Here is a 19,075-nt window from a genome sequence, read left to right as displayed (position 1 = left end):
CTGCTTCTGACATTATTTTCTGTGTGACTATGAACATGTCATTTAACTTCTCTTCTTTGCAGTTTTTTCATTTGTAAAATGAGGATGTTGCGCTTGATAGCCTCTGAAGCCCTTTCAACTTTTAGCTTAAAGAGTTGCTTTGGGAGGCAGTATAATATGGTAGAAAAGTCATTGGAGTTAAATGATGCAAAGAAAAGTAAAATCATGTTCCCTATCCTTAGGGACCTAGGTTCAAATTCTGCCTTTGATCTTTACTCCTGGTCTGGCCTTCTGTAACCCACTTTACCTCTGTGAGCCTCAGTTTCCTGTTGTATAAAATGAAGTAGTTGAACTAGATGACCTCTGACATTTTCTTCTACTTATAGATCTAAGATCTAGTGAATGGGCAATATAATTGTAAAGAACTAGCTTGACCCTGCAGTTGAGATAAGAGGCTGTACCTCTGTCTCTCTTCTTTGCATAGGTCTAATCCAATCCAATCAACATTTAGTAGAGGCCTATTATGTGAAAAGCACTGTGCTAAATCTTGGAGATACAATTGATAAAAAAAAGAAAGTCCTTGACCTTAAGGAGTTTATAATTTAATTGGGAGAGGTGACACATAAAAGGAAGCAGGAAAGATAAAAGGAGACCAGGGAATACCTGGTGCAGGATTTTTGGTAGAATGGAAACCACAAAAAGCAGCAGATGCGGACGGGAGTGAGGATGAAATGAGATTAAGGACAATGTGGAGGTGGAGGAATATAGGTATTTAATACTGTAAAAATTGTTTAATCTTTTGATTAGTTTCGCTGAACTGATCTTTTTTTTCTTTCCTCCCCCCTCCCTCTTTCCCTCTCTCCCTCCCTCCCTCCCTTCCTTCTTTCCTTCCTAAATATTTATACAAAATTATATAATTTCTATACATATTAGAAATGAAGGTGATATATAGAAGGAAATATAGAAAGAAATTGACGCATGTTATATAATATGAATTATATATACATATGGAAATATGTTATATAGTTATATAATAAATATATAGAAATGAAGGTGATGTGTGTAGACATACAGATATGTATGTATATATATATATATAAATGTAAAATTATATAGAGAGATGAAGGTGATAGAAAAAATAAAATATCATTAAGAATATTTTTAAAGGACAAGAAAGCGCCCTTTTGGCTAGTGGAGTTGGGCAATGAACCAAAGGAAATGTAGGGAGCCTAAAAAATACCTTAGAATAAAAAACAGATCATTTTATGGAACATAGGCATTGATTTAGACAGTGTAAGATTCAACTCCTATAAAAGGTATGCCAGAAATTTTTTAAAAAGACATAGATTTTTAACTCAGAGATCATTGAGTACAATTTTCTCATTTTTCAGTTGAGGAAACTGATTCCCAGAGTAGTTAAATGGCATAAATAAAGTCATATACCTAATTGGTATCAGAACCAGGATTTGAACCTCCATTCTTTAACTTGAAATTCAGGATGCTTTCCCAATGTGCTACACAGACTTCCAATATTTCTTTCCTTCCATGGAGTCATGTTTTCCTTCAAACAATGCATATCACAACCAATTCATATTTTCTAATGCTTTGTAATTTTTTGTAATGCATTCAACAAATATTTATTTAGCACATGCTGTTTACTAAGCATTGTGATAGGAGATACTACTATGAAGGCAAAAATCAGAAATAGTCCCTGTCTTAAAAGGTCATGCATTCTATAGAAGTATAAATGTTAACAGATAATTACAAGATATTTGCTGGGTATGGGGATAAGGAAGCATACTTGTCTGTCCTTTGTTTTTTAAGAGGACAAGTGACATCATGGGATAATGTCTTGATTTGTGTGTGAATTCACTTTAAGGCAGAGTTGCACAAAGCCATCATCCCTACTCAAAAGTCAAAATGACTATGGTATGAATGACCTTGGCATCTTTGATGTACAACTAAACTCTAATTGCTCCACGCCACCTATTTTACCAACCTCATGACTTTTGGCTGTTGGAACAAATTGTTCTCATCTGCCCATTCCACTGGGGAAGTCTTTACATGCTTGGGGTAGACATCCCCCTAACTCCCTGATGGGTTTGAGACCTATTGATTACCCTCAGTCTGGTTTAGCCCATGTGCAGAGATGGTTTTACCGGGGTGTGTCCACTGCACATGCTGCAGCTTTTTGGAGTCACGGGTGAGAGTTGGGTGACATGTAGAGACAAAAAGTAGATGAGCAGCCCTGAAAAGGACTCAGCAGGCCCTCAAATCAGAGGTGCTAGTCCTTCCTGAACATGTCATATGCCCCAAAGAGCACACAAGTAGCCAGGGGGTTGAGGAAAGACTTCATGGAGGATGCAGTGACAAGCAGGTACCTCTTTGATAGCAGAGATCTTGTTTGTGTCATCCCATAAATCCTCATAGAGGCTGTCCCCATCACACTGGCAAAAGCCTTCTGGTTCTTTTCAGTAAATTATTTATTTCCAAAGTTACATTTCAGCTGTACCCTCTATTATCTCTCAGCTCTGCTACATACATAATTGGCCTGACTCCTTTTCCCATAATTCATGTCCTCAATGATAGTTTTATGCCACTTGTAGGAAAAGCATCAAACCATATGTTTCTACTTGCTTACACACACTATGAAACCAATGAAATAACAAGGAACTTAAAAAAAAAGGTTAACACAAGGATAAATCATAGGAATATAAGCGAGCCTATTGTAAAAAATAAAATAAAACCAGCATTCCTAATCACAGGGGCAGTGTAGTCTAGCAGAAAGGGTATTTACTCTAGATATATACACCCTCTGATACTTCCTACCCACTTGTATGACTAGGCAAATCACTTATTTTAGCTGAGCCTTAATTTTCTCCTTTGTAAAATGAAGAAATTGAAGTAAATGGCTTCCGAGGTTTCTTATTTTTAGATATGTGATCCATTAGATTTGTACAAGGATAGAATATACACTGTCATGGATTATAGGAATTACTTTTTCTCTAGGAAAATACAAGCTATGAATTAAGGATGTTTTAGAAAGTATTCCTATGTTGAATGAGAGATGGAACTAGATAATCTCAAACATACTTTTCAACTTTGTGATTCTAAAAGACTATCAATTCAACCCATCTTGAAAAGGTGTATGCACAGAGAGACAGGGATAGACAAAGAGACAGAGCAAGTATCTTTACTAATATGTATCTTTTTCATTCAAACTACAAGCTAGACACCTAAATTTCTTGTCTTTCTCAGAGATGTTTAGGTTCTAGAAATCAAAGTAATTACTGGCTATCTCAGATAAGCTATTACTCCCCCACCCCCAAAGTATAATTATATGCTAGAGTTACATAGGTTGCCTTTGGGAAGGGGTAGGGATTGGCTCTTCTAGACTGAATTTCAATTTTACAGGGAATCCAGTGTGAGTAAACTCCTTTTACCCATGCAAATTGGCAAGTTTGCAATATAGTCTTGCTCGGAGTAACTGACAAATGGACTAGTATTTGGACCCTGCTCTTTCTTTATTCTGAGGCTACCTTTCTATCCACCATGTGACACTCCTTCTAAAGGTTGTCAATAAAGGTATGATTTTTAAAGTTTTTTCATTTGTTCAGATCTACAACTCAAAAGTGTGTGGATGTGTGGGGGGTGCATGGAGAGAAGCAGGAAAGCTTGCTGTTCTAGGCAAGGCAATCTGAATGTCATTCTGAAAACCAGAAGGCATGCCAAAGATTGAGCCCGGAATAGAAATGAAGAATTTGAGCTGCCTGTCGCACTCTCACCACTAACACCACTCCCTTCCTACTGCACATCTAGTATTAAAAGGCTTTCTTTTCATGCTCTCAGCCTCTGAATTAGTACGTCAAACAATTTACAGTAGTAGGTCACCCCCTAAATATGCGTAACCCAGGCTCCTGCTGGCCCTATCTGGAAACCATGAATTCAAAACCCAACCCATCTGGGATTTCATGGACGGCAGAAGTTAAAGGAGAGAGTTTTTTACTTCTTTATTCCTACATATTTGTCACAAGAATATTCATTCTAAAAGGCCAGCATACATTATTGCCCAAGGCATTGGATGAAGTTTGTTTTTCCACTCATTAAAAACAATATTTAGAAGGTCAACTACAAAGTATAGGACCCATTTTTTACAGAATCTTTAGCCAGTGAAATCTTTGTTGTTGTTCAATCATTCAGTTGTGTCTGACTCTTTGTGATCCTCTGGACTACAGCATACCAGGTCCTTCCATCTTCCATTATCTCTTGAAGACTGTCCAAGTTCATGTTTATTGTTTCCATAACACTATCTACCCATCTCATTCTCTGCAATCCCTTTTTCCTTTTTCCTTCAATCTTTCCCAAGATCAGAGTCTTTCTAATGAATCCTGTCTTCTAATGATGTGGTCAGAGCATATAAGCTTCAGCTTCAGAATTTGTCTTTCCAGTGAATAGCCTGAATTAATTTCTTTAAATAATGACTGATTTGATCTTCCTACCTGAGAGACTCTCAAAAGTCTTCTCCAGCACCACAATTTGTAAGTGTTAATTCTGTTGCACTCAGCTTTCCTTATAGTCCAACTCTCATTGCCATACATTGCTACTGGAAAAACCACAGCTTTGACTATATGAACCTTTGTTGGCAAGGCAATGCCTCTACTTTTTTAGTATGATGTTCAGATTTGCCATAGCTTTCTTTCCAAGAAGTGTGTCTTTTAATGTCATGGCTACAGCCATTGTCTCCAGTGATCTTGGAACCCAAGAATACAAAATCTAACACTATTCCCACTTTTTCTCCCTCTGTGTGTCAGGAAGTAATGGAACTAGTTGCCAAGATCTTAGTGGGGTTTTTGTTTGTTTGTTTTTTAATGTTAAGCTTTAAGCCAGCTTTTAAACTCTTATCTTTCACCCCACCCTCATCAAGAGGATTCTTAATTCTGAAATTTCTGCCTTTACAATAGTATCATCTACATTTTTTAAGTTGTTGATATTTCTCCCTGGAACTTTAATTCTAGCTTTTGATTAATTCAACCTGGCATTTTGCATGATGTACTCTGAATATAAGTTAAATAAGGTGACAACATCCGGTCTTCTTTTTTTTTTTTTTTTTTTTTTTTGCAGGGCAATGGGGGTTAAGTGACTTGCCCAGGGTCACACAGCTAGTAAGTGTCAAGTGTCTGAGGCCGGATTTGAACTCAGGAACTCCTGAATCCAGGGCCAGTGTTTTATCCACTGCGCCACCTAGCTGCCCCAATCATCCGATCTTCTTGTAATCCTTTTACAATCTTAAACTAATCACTTGGATGATGAGTGAGATGAGCAGAACCAGAAGAACATTGTACACAGTATCATCAACATTGAGTGTTGACCTACTGTGATGGACTATATTCTTCTTACCAATGCAATGGTACAGAAGAGTTCCAGGGAACTCATGATAGAAGAGGATCTCCAAATCCAAGAAAAAAAAAAAAAGAACTGTGAAGTACAGATGCTGAATGATCCATACTATTTCTTTTGTTTTTGGTGCTGTTGGGTTTTTTTCTATTTTGAGGTTTTTCATCATTGCTCTGATTTTTTCTCTTATAACAGGACTAATGCAGAAATAGGATTAATGTTATTATGTGTATATATATATATATGTGTGTGTGTGTGTGTTATAGATATATCTATATGTATAGTTATATAGATATATAGATATAACCTATATCAGATTACCTGCTATCTAGGGAAGGGGGGAGGGAGGGGAGGGAGGGAGAAAAATCTGAAATTGTAAACCTTATATAAACAAAAGTTGAGAACTATCTTTACTTGTAACGGAAAAAATAAAATACCTTATATGTAAGATAAAATAAAATTTAAAAAAAAACTAATCACTTGTTTCATGTTCAGTTCTAACTGTTGTTTTTTTGACTGTATATAGGTTCCTCAAGAGACAAGTAAGATAATCAGATACCCCCTACCTCTTTGAGCACTTGGTTGTGTTCTACATAGTCAAAGGCTTTAGTGTAGTCAATGAAACAGCAGAGGATTCTCCCCCCCACCCCCACCCCGAACTCTCTTGCTTTCTTCCTAATGCAGCAAATGTTGGCAATCTGGTCTCTAGTTCATCTGCCTCTTTGAAAACCGTCCTGTTCTGGTAGTTCTTAGTTCACATATTGCTGAAGCCTAGCTTCCAGAATCTCAAGCAAAATCTTGTTGTAGTGTGAAATAAATGCAATTGTTCAATAATTTGAACGTTCCTTAGCACTGCCCTTCCTTAGGAATGGAAAGTAAACTGATCTTTTCCAATCCAGTGGCTACTGAGTTTCCCAAAGCCAAATCTTGCTAGGGAGTAAATTGATTTTATGATTAGGTACTTTTTTAATTTAAATTTTATTTCCTCATTTAATGATTTTTATAGGTACCATATGAAGGACACCAATTATTTAAAACTATGAGAACAATCAAATATTTAGGGTCAGACACTATGATAAACACGGGGAATTGAAAGAAAAAAAAATCATGTTCCCTAACCTCAGGGAGCTTATATTCAAATGAGGAAATTAATATTAGAGTGGCTAAATACATAAAAGTTATATAAAGTATAAATTGGAATTAATCTCAGTAAGTTGGGGTGGGGTGGGGAAGGGGACACTGTGAAAGGCCTCCTGCAGAAGGTGATATTTGAGTCTAAAAGAAAGCCAGAGTAACCAAGGAAGTTAATAGAGGTGTGGTTTGAGAGCATTTCAGACAAAGGGGACTACCAGTGAAAAGGCAGTCAGGAGATGGAGTGTTATATATAAGGAATAATAAGAAGGCCAATTCTTTACCCCATCTCTATCCCAAATATGTGTAGTGTATGTATTCATTCTTTCTCTCTCTCTCTCTTTCTCTCTCCTCGATACATACATATACTTAGTTATATACTTTCATTTTGCTTTATCTTTGGTCGCCAAGATATTTATTGCTTTTGTTGCATTGTTTTATTCAGATATTAGATCTGAAAAACCAATCCAATACCACAAAGCATTATAAAAGCACCTACTCTATGCAAAGCTCAGGGGACACACCATCAAAATGAAAAACAATCTTTCCTTTTTTTCTCAAGGGGAAGAGTAATTAAAATTTTTCCTTGCAGAAAATTCCAAGGCAAAGGCAATGTGATGTCCAGCTTTACAATTCATAAAAAGGCATCTTTCCCCTCTTCTTATTTACTGTTTTCATACTCTTTCCATTAGCATCATTTGAGCAAACTATTTTTTTTCTCTTGGCTCCCTTCAGTATAAATGGCCACAAATGATTTTTTTTTTTTTTGCTTGGGCAGGCTGCTTGTAGCAGCAGGACTTATATAAGTGCTATTACCTCATAAATATGCCCACTCCAAATTTTCCCCACAATGATGACAGCCTTTTCTGATTCTCATGGAAATTCCATTGTAGACAACCTGTGTATCATTAAAATATTACTACTGATATCAAGAGTGGGCCAGTTTCACATTCATAGATTCACATACATTTAAAGTTGGAGGGGACAATTATTATGTGGCAATGCTCTTTTCATTGATGGAGGACCTGTTATTTCCTCAGGTTGGAGAAATCCTCAACTACTATGCAAGCCATCTATGAGAAAGTAGATAATTCAGAGAATCATAGATTTAGAACATGAAGCAAACTTCAAGTCATTAAATTTAATCCCCTCATTTTACAGATGAGGGAATTGGAGATCAGAGTTTTGAGGCACCAAAAAAAGGTTAACTGACTTCCTCAGGGTTCCAAAATCAGTCAGAGATAAAATTTGAAATCATCCTGCTTTCATTTCTTAGAGTGTTGCTTCTTTTAATGCCATCTTTAAATTATCAGGGAGTTCTCTGGAGTTGCATTTTATGTTAATACTTACTATGAACAAAAGAAAGTGCTGCAATTGTGTATGGCTCTTTTTTGAAGAATAAATGACTTAGTGGTAAATCAATTTTACATAAATAAAGGAAAATAGTGTAAATAAAAAAGAAAAGAAAAATGAAATTGGAGGCAAAAAATTACAAATAGAAACCTTTCGCAAAAGCCTAAATGTTGATCAAGTATATGAGACCTGAGTAGGACAGTTTCAGGTTCTTGCCAGTGCTTTTTCAGTTTATGTCTAAATTAATTCATGTTAGTGTTTCAAGCCCCACATTCTTTTCCTCACCTCAAACCAAATGAGCTTTCAAACCTTTGAATTCCTCTTTCATAATTTCAGCTCCCTGTGATGCTTTGAAATGCATATTTTCCAGAAATAGAACATTAATACCAAATAAAGGAGTCACTTTGGTTTCATGATCAGATCTTTAATTTTTCCATATTTAGCCTGGGTCTCAATATGTCATCCATGGAAGGTTGTAGCTAGGGTCTAAGATGCACTCTAACATTGATGGAATTTTCCTAAAGTCCTCACTTACCAGAGTTCCTGCTAACTGCTTCTACTGGATTTAACTTTTGCACTTAGTCATGTCATAGAATCTTAATTAGGGCAGCTAGGTGGTGCAATGGATAAAGCATTGGACCTGAAGTTGGAAGGACCTGAATTCAAATCTCACCTCAGACATTTAGTAACTGTGTGACCCTGCGCAAGTGACTTAAGTCCAATTGCCTCAAACATCTAAGGCCATATTTAGTCGTCCTGATGTATATCTTGCCACTACCTCCAGATGGCTCTGGAGAAGAGAGTGAGGCTTGTGACTTTGCACAGCTCTCCCTCACTTAAATCCAATTCACTATAAGTCATGACATCACTTTCCTGATGTCATGGTCGTCTTCAAGAATAAAGGACAAATAACAAGAAGAATCTTAAGCAAAGCCCTGTTGGCATGTGAAATAAATGCAATTGTTTGGTAATTTGAACATTCCTTAACACTGACCTTCTTTAGGACTGGAAAATAAACTGATCTTTCTAATGCAGTGGCCACTGTTGAGTTTTCCAAAGTTAAATTTTGCTAGGGAGTAAATTAATTTAATGATTGCAATGGATACTTTATAGGTACCATATGAAGAGCACAAAAATTTAAAACCATGAGAACAGTCAATCAGTTTATAGTCAGTCATGTCATAGATTCACATATTTGTCAGTGATCTCAAGTCCTAACTTGGTTCTCCAAACTTGGAAAAGATTGAATGCTATTTGCAAATGGGCAGATTCTCAATTGTGTATAATAATGTATGTATCAGTGTTATTCTGATGGCTAGTTTAATGAATGACATTTAGAATATTTGGAAATCCCTTGTTAGAAAATAAGATCCTTGGGGCAGCTAGGTGGTGCAGCAGATAAAGCACTAGCCCTGGATTCAGGAGAACCTGAGTTCAAATCCAGACTCAGACAATTGACACTAGCTGTGTGACCCTGGGCAAGTCACTTAACCCTCATTGCCCCACCAAAAAAAAAAAAAAAGAAAGAAAATAAGATCCTTGCAAGTAGGAATTGCTTTATTCTTTGGGTTTGTATCCTTTGTACCTAATAGTGCTTTGCACTTTGTTGCTTAGTTAATGCTTTTAAAAAAAAATACATTATATTAGAGAAGCTACCATCGGGCAAGTTTCTCCTTAAACAATAATGCTATATAGTAACTATGTTACTATATTATACATATAGATACATAAACACAGAGTGAAGTTTTTTAACTATGAAATATAAAAATAAATTACCTTTTGCCTGAATAGTAAAGAGACTAGGAACACCTAATTTAAGAGAACAGTTTTATTCCTAAAATGTTTGTTCTCAGTTTTACTTCTTCTGAACAGTGAGGAGGTCAAGCTAGATTCCATAGAAAGTATTCCTTCAATGTTCAGATACAAGGTACACTAGATCACCACGTTATAATGGAGGTATGCCTATAGACAAACTTCATATCCTGAGAATTTATGGAGCTGAAAGGGAGCCTTGCTCATTAGGGAGAATTATTTGGACTACATTTCCCAGAAGGCAGAGCCTGAGGCAACATCCTGGTGATATAACAAAGTATACAGGCTGGTTAAGAATACTTTCTTCTAGGGCAGTTTAAATGAAGCCACAAAATTCTAACAGGGATGAAAATGCTTGGAGATGGTAGCTAGGCAGAAGACACAACAACAAAAAAGGCGGGTGGGGGGGGGCAGCTAGGTGGTGCACTGGATAAAGCAATGGCCCTGGATTCAGGAGGACCTGAGTTCAATTATGACCTCACTTGACACTTACTAGCTGTGTGAACCTGGGCAAGTCACTTAACCCTCATTGCCCCACAAAAAACAAACAAAAAAACAAAAAAACAAAAGGGGGTGGAATGGGAGGGGGAGAAATGGATGTGTCAGCCAAGTATAGATAATGTTTAATGTATATGGACTTGAACTTCAAAAGCCATGCTGGAATGGTATGTCATTGGTAGGAGCTCAGGGCTGTAGATTTGAATAGATCTTGACTCTAAACAAATATGGTACTTGGAAATTAGTGAGAGATTCCAGAATTCATTAGTTCCTGTTGGGGAGAGTTTGTGACTGATTCTATGACCTTTAAAATTCCTAATAATTTTTAATTATATGACCCTATATTCTATATAACCCCTCCAAAAAAACCTCATGTGAAGCCATATTTTTCCATTGACTTTATTGATATTTCCAACCTTTTCCAGTGCATCACTTATCAAATAAGCTTGTCAGGTTACTATGGAAACCATAGTAAGTTATTTTATTACTCTAACACCACAGAGACACCAAAATCCTACAGTTCCAAACATATCAGACTTTCTGTCTGTCCATCCATCCTTCTATCCACTCCCTCTATATAGACATATATTCTTTGTATTTATTCTAGAAATTAAATTTCCTTGTGGTAATGCATTTATAATTTTACAACATAAAAATAACTCATATGTTATGACACATTGGTGTATGTATCTAAGAAGAATTTGGCATGTGGTAACATCACAAGTTCCTTTTGAAAATGGAGGGGAGGGGCGGCTAGGTGGGGCAGTGAATAAAGCACTGGCCCTGGATTCAGGAGTACCTGAGTTCAAATCTGGCCTTAGACATGTGACACTTACTAGCTGTGTGACCCTGGGTAAGTCACTTAACCCCAATTTCCCCGCAAAAAAAAAAAAAAAAGAAAAGAAAATGGAGGGGAAAATTGGTAGTGTCAATGGTGAGAGGAGAGAGAATTACTGATATATATATATATATATATATATATATATATTTATATATATATACACACACACACATACACACATATATATCAATACATATATACCTGTGTGTACACATATGTGTATATATGTGTATACACATATACATACATGTAAATGTACTGATGTATAAATGTGTGTGTGTATGTATATACCAGTAATTCTCTCTCCTCTCACCATTGACACTACCACATTTCTCCTCCATTTTCAAAAGGAACTTGTGATGTTACCACATGCCAAATTCTTCCTAGATAGATACACCAATGTGTCATAACATATGAGTTATTTTTATGTTGTAAAATTATAAATGCATTACTACGAGGAAATTTAATTTCTAGAATAAATAAAAATAACATCTCCAATGCAAAAAACATTTTAGAAACAGGTGTTTAAGGGATAATTCATTGTTCCTTGTGGAAGAAATCCCCAACTAATAATTACATTCAAAATAAAACAAAGATGTATTAATGTTGAATAAGAAACAACATTCCTATAGTGTTGGAGTTGCATGAGAAAGAAATAACTCTCTGGAGTTCTCTACCCTTTCAAATGATTTGTAGAGACAACACAAATCTGTTTACTTCCTGTTAGAAGAAAATGGGATCTCTCTATTAAAAAAAAAATTCCTTCTAAAATGCCAAGTTTGTTATGTCTAAAAATGATTGTTTCATAATTATTTGTTTAACTTTGTTTCAAACAAGGATTCTTGGTATCCTGACACATGTTTAATAAATTTATGTTTGGGGAAAAACGTTGGATTTCTTTCATTCGTACTTCACCATCCCCACCTCTCCTTCCTCCCATTAATATTATGGACTTATAATGGAATGGAGGTGACTTTGATTTCCTCAAAAATCTTTACCAATAGAGTCCAGACTCTGACAGAGCCTATTAAGATGGCTAGGTTTTGAATATAGGCCTAGTGTCATACTAAATGCTAGCCAAGTGACAACCTAAATTTAGAGAGCTTCTTCTTTTCATTTGGTTCAAAGTGATGGAATTTTGGAAATAGCAACTCTCAAAAACCATCTACAAAAGTGTAGAGGAATTGTGATCTGTTGGAGGGATTGTGCTTAAGGAATAGAGAAAGAACTGTGCTTAACTCTAGAGAGATACAGTTTATATAAAATACCAGATCTACCCTTACAGAGCTTGAAATGCAATCTATCAAGGGGATGAGTTATAATATTATAGAGTATAAATATTAAAATGCCATGTTTGGTCCAAAGTGGAAGAATTGCCTATTGGGAGTGGGGAGAATGAGAAGAGACAAAAATAAGGGAAGACTTCACATCACTAGCTGCCTATTAGACATTTCAAACTGATTTCCCATAGACATCTCAAACTCAACATGTCCAAAACAGGATTTATTATCCTTCCCACTCAGACCAACTTCTCTAATGAATAACCTATTTCAGTGAAGGGCATTACCATCCTTTCTGTCACCCAGGTTTACAATCTTGTTGTCATCCTCAATTTTACTCATTCATATCACATATTGACTCAGTTCCAAATTCTATCCTCATAGCACCTTTTGCAATCTATACCCTCTTAATGTACCCTAGTTTAGGCCCTCCTCATCTCTTACCTGAGCTATTTTTGTAACCTCTTAATTGTTGTCTCTGTCTCAAATATTTCCCTTCTCCAATACATCATTCATATAGCTGCCAAATCAAATTTCCTCAAGTACAAATATGACTTTTACTTCATAAATTCTAATAGTTCTTTATTAGATTCAGATCTATTTGTCATTTAAGGACCTTCACATTATGGCTCTGATCTACCTTTCTATCCTTATTGCATAATACTCCTGTCCATGCCTATTCAAGTCCACCTGAATTTATTGTTCCCTATACATGGCCTGCCATTTCCTACCTACCATCTGTACACCGATTCCCCCTCCCCCCTTGGAATATACACTCTCTTCACATTCATCTCTTAGGATCTCACCTTAGCTCAAGTGCCATCCTCTCTAACTCAGAGGTGTCAAACTCATGGCCTATAGGTTACATGAGGCTTATAACATACTTGAGTACCTCCAAACCAGATTGAATGGCAAAGCAGAAGAGACTGAACTTACTTTCTAAGCAATAGGGAACCACAGAAGTTTTTATGAGGAGAGGAGAGATGTGTCCAAATAGATGCATACAGAAGATTATTTTGAATTCAAAAAAGAATGAATTGGAGGGTGAAAAGAATACAGGTACAAAGAAACATAAGAAAGCTACTATAGTGGTTTAAGTGGAAATGAGAACTTACATTAGTGGTAACTATGGGAAGAAAGAGGGAAATATCTTTTTTCTTTTTAACTTGAAAACTGGCTTTGAAAACAGTCCCAAAGGAGAAGTTTAAAAAATGTTTGTTTTTAACAATATCAGCACTGTTAGACAAAACGCATAGCCTCAGGTGATGACTTTGAAGAATAACACATATATGCATTTGTTAAGATGATCCTTGCATTTGAAGATGATACCAACCAGTTAAAAGAAAATAATTTATTTTTGCATTATTCTTTTGAATAGTGGCAGTTGATTTATACTAATCTGTGTAAACTCTTGAGCCTATTTCAAATAAAAGAAACAGATTTGGAAAGATCCCTAGTTATCATTTAGTCTGTCCAAAGCATAAATCACTTCTTTTTTTGTTTTGTTTTGTTTTGTTTTTTTGTGGGGCAGTTGGGGTTAAGTGACTTGCCCAGGGTCACACAGCTAGTAAGTGTCAAATGTCTGAGATTAGATTTGAACTCAGGTCCTTCTGACTCCAGGGCCGGTGCTCTATCCACTGCACCACCTAGCTGCCCTGCATAAGTCACTTCTGCAAAATCCCTGGCATGTGTGGGTTATTTCACTTCTGTTCAAAGATCTTCAGTGATAGTGATAGGAAGGAAAGGAAAGACACAAGCATTTATTCAGCACTTACTAGGCACTGTGCTAACACTTTACAAATATTACCTCATTTTATCCTCACAACAACCTTTGAAGGTGGGTCCTATTATTATCCCTGATTTACATTTGAAGAATATGAGGTAGACAGATTTACTCAGGATCAAACAGGTAGTGAATATCTGCAGCGGGATTTGAACTCAGGTCTTCCTGAATTCTGACCCAGTCCTATATCCACTGTACCACATAACTTTATGAAGTTTTTCTTATGTTGATTCCTGTGATTTTGTTCCTTTGGTCCTAGTTCTGCCCTCTGGAATCAAGAGTACATCTAATAGTTCATTTACAAGCCAAACAAATACCTGAAGACAATTCTCAAGTAACTCCTAAGTCATCTTCTCCAGGTCAAATATAATCAATTCCTTTATTCTTCATATGTTTTGTTCACAAAGCTTTTCATGATCATGCTCATTTTCCTTCATACATTCTCCAATTTATCAACCTCCTTAGGTGGCACCCAGAATTAATAGCAATATTACAAACAGGATTAGATCAGAACAGAGGGAAAAGTAGAACTCTCACCTAAAAAAAAAAAAAAAAAGAACTATCACCTTCTTCATCCTGACATTATCTTTAAATAGAGATCCTCTGGATCCACTCTCTGACAGTGAGGCTGGCTACAATTTCCCCATAGGTTCTAGGGTACGCCTGAGGGTCAATTATATATTTTTTCTGATGCTATTGGTTTGAGCTCCCATTCTGATATGTTCCCCCCATTGTTATCCATCAGTGATTAGAATCCTTGTTCCATATAAGCAATTAAAATCAATTACCTTTTTTAATGGGGTATTTACTTCAACAATACAGCAAGAACAGAAGTATAAATTTTTTTTCCCAACATCTGGTAGCATACTTTTTCCCCATACCACCTTCTTACCTGGGAAGAGGGGTCAGATTTCAAACTTTCTATTTAACACTTATCCCACCAAGTTCACTTCCAAATACAGCTTAGTCAGTGGATGGATATGTCTACACCTCTGTTACTTCTGCACTCGAATGGGTAGGTCATTTGGGAATTCATTCCTATTGTTTACCTTTCAGCAAATCCCAAAATGGGTTCTAGGGCCTAGGATTCTAGGGGCCTACTCTCACAACCTTCCAAAGCCTCAAGACCATAGCCATCCCTAGTCTCCTTTATTTAAGACACAAAGAAACCAAGTACAGAGGTCTTATTTCACAGGTCACTTGCCAGCCTTGGATGAGATGGGCCTGAGGCTCCTTTTCATCCCAAGGCTTACAACATATTTCTCTACTCAATCATTGCCAGGGAGAAAAGAATAGTTGATTTTTCACTTTGACTTGTTATTGTTTTTGAATATACCTCAATTCTGGATAATATAGTCAATAAATAGCCTGATTTCAGTTTAAAAAACTAGGCAACAAGAACCAATTATAAGATATCTGTAATTATGCACTTCGATTACACATCAGTCTCTTCCACATGGTGATTGTTTTCTCTATTACAGTATTTTTTTTTTTAATTGGGTATTTCTATCTCAGCAATGTGGAAAATGTAGCAGCATCTCATGGCCCCAACCCCATTGCTGAACATAATGGAGACTTTGATCTAATTGATTTCTGACAAGGGCCAATTTGTCCACCCCTTACCCCTCGCCCAGGCAGCTAGGAGGTCTGCCACTCCCAAGGGCTCACCATATTGGTACCAAATTTAGGACTGATTCCCAATTGGCTTTAACTCTTTTGTAACTCAAAACTCCTACTTTAGCCTCCCCAGTATCAGGAACTATAACCATGTGCCACCATGCCTGTCTACATCATACTTACATTAACATAACTAAGACACAATAGTTGTTTTGTCTATTATATCACATTGTTGACTGTTATTGAAATCCAAGGAATGACTAAGTTTTTGTCACATAAGCTGCTTTCTAGGCACATTTTTACTAGCCAGTACTTGTACAGTTGTTTTGTTTTGTTTTGTTTTTTAACCAAAACAAGACTTTACATTAATTCCCATTAAATTTCATATTCAGTTGGTCAGCTGAGATTTCAGCCTGCTGAGATCTTTTTGTATCATGAGTTTTTCATGTGATATATTATCTCCCTCTGAGCTTTGTTTAACCTGTACATTTGATGGGATGCCATCATTTGTGTCACTGGTTCATTAGTAGGCTTTCTGGCAGGATCGTTTTTTTACTGATGCCATCAGAGGCTGACTATGATAAACCTAACTATAATTGGAGGAGAGAATTTCACTCAACCTCCTGGATCATAGTCCTATTAGACCCATTGATCTGCTTGGCTATCTCCCAATCCTGATCTTCAAATTCATTAATCCATTCCAATAGTTGCCTGTGTCCTATCACGGCAGTCATATGGGCATCAAATTCATTACCATACCATGAATAGCATGGAACTCTGATTAACTTAGCTAACAAGTCACAGATAATCAAAGCATACTAATGGACCAAGTCACGTATTTATAGGCAGATCCCCAAAGTCCCATTCCCGGTATGTCCTTAAATCCTTTATTCAGTTTTTCTCCAGGAATAATCTTGTCCCTGTGGATCAAATATCTCAGAGCATTTCACACAATAAAAAGGAGCCGTCAGGCCCAAATCATCAGTTCCAGGATTTCAACAACCCATGTGGACTAAATTAAATTAGAAGTCTCTTCTTGTCCTACTTTTAAATGTTGCTACATGCCCAAACAAGCAGTTTTCTCTTGGAAAGGGCATTTTTCTTTATCCCAAGCATACAATTATGGCTCTTTAGGAAAGAATTGTATAATGACCTGAATTTTCATAATCTACTCTTATCTTAGTTTATAGTTCATTATTGTAATAATGCAGGTTATAAAGTGGAGTGACGTATAGTCAAGCCATCAGGCGTTGTTTCTACTGCTTCTAGCCTTCCACCAATAAAGAAAGTGATAGAAAAAAAGAATTGTTTCTGCTAGTGATTCTATCTATGTAATCCACTGCACTAACATGAAATCAGAGACCTAAAGAATCTTTGGTTGAATATATATTTGTTCTGAGCAGGATATAACCTATAGAAACTCAGTGCCTCCCTATTGTGTGCTACAATCTGACCCATGTAATACAGTTTGGAGTCTTTGCAGCAGCCTTTTTGGCCATATAATCAAAACTTTTCTTATTTCCCTCTCTTATTGAGCCTCCAAATTCTCAGAATTTTGTGCGTTTTGTTTACATGTTTTGAACTCCCAGTCTGGCATTTTCTTCATGAGCATCATGAAACATCCACAGGTAGAATGGCCTGACAATCATACGGACACTACCTTATGTAACAAATTACCTGTTGACATCTACTGACTGAATCTGTGATTCTGAGTTGCCTTAACCCAGGGTCCTTGGGAGATATGACATCCAACCAGTATTTATATCCCTCATGGTATTTGTAAATATAGTAGGGGTAGCTAGGTGGTGCAGTTGATAGAGCACTAGCCTTGGAATCAAGAGGACCTTAGTTCAAATCTCACCTCAGATACTTACTAGCTGTGTGATCCTGGGCAAGTCACTTAACCCCAATTCCCTCAAACATCCAGGGCCATCTCCACTCATACAGATGTATATCTTGTCATTGGACTCAGATGACTCTGAAGGAGAGAGTGACTTTGCACAACCCTCCCTCACTTAAATCCAATTCACTACAAGTCATGACATCACCTTCCTGATGTCATGGTCCTCTTCAAGAACAAAGGACGAATAACAAATGTAGCTGGAGGTAATTAATAACTTTTCTAGAAGACAAAACCAGAGTTCTCTCTCCACAAGATAATATTCCAGTATTTTGAGGAAACTTCACCTGGAATTCCACATATTTTCAGTGTTGAAACCACATGAATTGAAAGTCCAGTAGCTGAATTTAGGCATAATATATAATTGTAGATCAGTTAAAGAATAAAGTTTAGTTTTAAGGTGACTATGTTTATGTTTATGTGGAAATCTTTTTTTTTAACAATTAAGATATACCACTATCTAAGTTGTCTCTGATCTACCCATACTTTCTAAAATTATGTGTATGAGTCTTTTTTTATTTCCTATTAGCATTTTTTCAACTTCGTGTCATTACTGGACAGTTTAATGGATAGAGTGCTGGACATGGAGTCAGAAAAACTTGAGTTCATATCCCAGCTCAGAAACTTACTAGCTGTAGGATCCTATGCAAATCATTTAATGCCTAACTTAGTTTCCTCATAGAGGCACTCTGTGGCTCAGTGGATAGAGCAATGGGCCTGGAGTCAGGAAGACCTGAGTTCAAATCTAGCCTCAGCTACCTACTAGGTGTGTGACCCTGGGCAAGTCACTTAATCTCTGATTCCCTGACAAAATGGATCCTCTTGATCTACTGGAGAAGGAAATGGCAAATGACTTCAATATATTTCCCAAGAGAACCCCAAATGGGGTCATGAAGGACTGAAACAATGAACAGTTTCCTCATATGTCCAGTGGGGATAAAAATAGCATCTATCTCCCAGAGTTGTGAGGAAAATGGGGATTATATTTGTGAAGCAAATGTTATGCTGCTAAATAAATACTAGCTATTATTATCAGTATTACTGTTGTTATTATTATTACCACCCTATCCAATAACAAAGAAATACTTAAGCAAAACAAAGGAAACATTAACCTTGTATTACAGCATATGCCTATATCCAATACCTCTAGAACGCTACCTCTCTATGGAAAAGACAGGAGTATTTGGACCATATCATCAATTCTCTGCAGTTAGACCTGGGTTCTCAGTATTATTTTCCTTTATTTTCTTGTGTTTATTTTTTATAGTCTCTTAGTTCTGCTTACTTCACTCTCAATCAGATCATACAAGTTTCCCCAAACTTCTCTGAATTCATTATATCAACTGATTTTTAATAGCACCGTAATAACATGAATATGCCATCATTTATTTAGTCCCTAATCAGTGGGTACTAATCATGTTGCCACTTTTTTTAATTTTATTTTTCCTATCACAGAATCGTGCTAGGAATACTTTAGATATGTCTTT

Source organism: Dromiciops gliroides, chromosome 4, assembly GCF_019393635.1.
Source record: "Dromiciops gliroides isolate mDroGli1 chromosome 4, mDroGli1.pri, whole genome shotgun sequence".
NCBI lineage: Eukaryota > Metazoa > Chordata > Mammalia > Microbiotheria > Microbiotheriidae > Dromiciops > Dromiciops gliroides.
This window is presented reverse-complemented; position numbering follows the sequence as displayed.